The sequence below is a fragment of the Cyprinodon variegatus genome, unplaced genomic scaffold (genome assembly GCF_000732505.1).
Source record: "Cyprinodon variegatus isolate N-32 unplaced genomic scaffold, C_variegatus-1.0 Scaffold541, whole genome shotgun sequence".
Lineage (NCBI taxonomy): Eukaryota > Metazoa > Chordata > Actinopteri > Cyprinodontiformes > Cyprinodontidae > Cyprinodon > Cyprinodon variegatus.
Genome location: NW_015150994.1, coordinates 1 through 1,545, shown reverse-complemented (window position 1 = coordinate 1,545; position 1,545 = coordinate 1).

Sequence of the window (1,545 nt, the reverse complement as noted above, 5' to 3'; positions counted from 1 at the left end):
ATATTACAAAGACAAATAAAGAAGCTAATTAAAAGAGTTATATACATTTATGTCTGACTGTATAATTAATTTTTTTTACTTACATTAATTTGTCGATTGTATTTTTGGTGGCAATTAATTGTATGCTTATTTATTCATTGAGCATTTATTTATTTCTGTATTTATTTTTGAATATGGCAGAGTTGGCCCTCCATACCTGCAACCGTCATATCTGACTACGCGTCGGACGGTCACAAACCCGCAACAGAGCTCAAGCGGAAGTGCACAGACGAAAAGCAGCTGTGATTGGTCCTTGGTATGCCTTTTCGGCTGTCTGTGTGGTCGTCCGTCTCGATTCGGTTCCGGGGTGCGCGTAGTTTTTAAAAACTACGATGAAAGGTTAATCGAGGAGGATTGGAAGTACAACCACTTCTACGATGCCTCAGACAAATTATATAAATATATCCTCAACAATGTCTAGCAACTCTAGTTCCATCTGTGTGACCGTGATTTCTTGCAGACGCACCATTGTTAATTTTTGAAGATAAACACTCACGCCGGCGCATCTGCCGAAGTTCTCGCGAGTTCTCGAAAAGGCTCCCCCTATCGCTTTGGTGGGAAACTGCTGTGACTGATGGTGCAGAAGCATACCAGCAAAACTGGTTTGCAACCAGAGACAGGTATGATGGTAGCAGAGGCTATGCGTCAGAAGCATAAATTGGCCTTAAGAATCTAAGAGTCGGATGTGTAGAAACAAGCACAGGTAGAGACACGGGAAACATCAAGATGCAGATGTCGTCACTGCGGCTGCTGGAAACCTTGCTAACATGGGCGACGTCAACCGATTTTTTTTGCCAGAGTTGAGGCTAAAAGCTTCACTTTGTCTTCCTTGTTTGAACTGATGAGTTCACTGACCTGGAGAGGCTGCTGATCCTCAGGGGTCACGGCTCTGGTTTTGCAAGCGGGTTCCAGGTCTGTGAAGGACATGAGAGATTGTTCCTTCATTATTGTAATCATCAATAAAGCCAAAGAAATATTAGTAAAATGTTAAAGCAAGACTAAAACCCCCTGGTTTAGCTCCCCCTGAAGGCCACAGGCATCACTGCAATGTGGCGACATGAAGCCAAATTCATACCTCTGGATTAAATCCTACATCAGAGAGACAGAAATGTGTTAGACGCCTCTTTGGGTGCTGGCCTGAACGTCCACATCTCCACCATATTGAATTTGGTAGAGAGGAGCAATAGAGATGTTATGCCATATGCCATGATCATACTTTTTGGACATTGGGAACCACTGATGATGTGGAATCAGCTGTGGAATCTCTGCAATAACCCCCCTTCCAGCCAAGGCCTCCACAGGCAAGTCACAGAGGTCTGCCCCCCCGTGTGAGGACAGACAAAACCACAGAGCACACAGAATTCTCTCTCTTTTGCCTCTTCTGCCCTGCGCTCAAAGCTGGGGTCCACCTCAGCTGGATCTCCAACACAGTGGAGATGCAGGCCCCAGGGGAACCAGATCTCCAGAACCATCAAGGATAAGTCAGAACCTTTCAGAACCAAACTG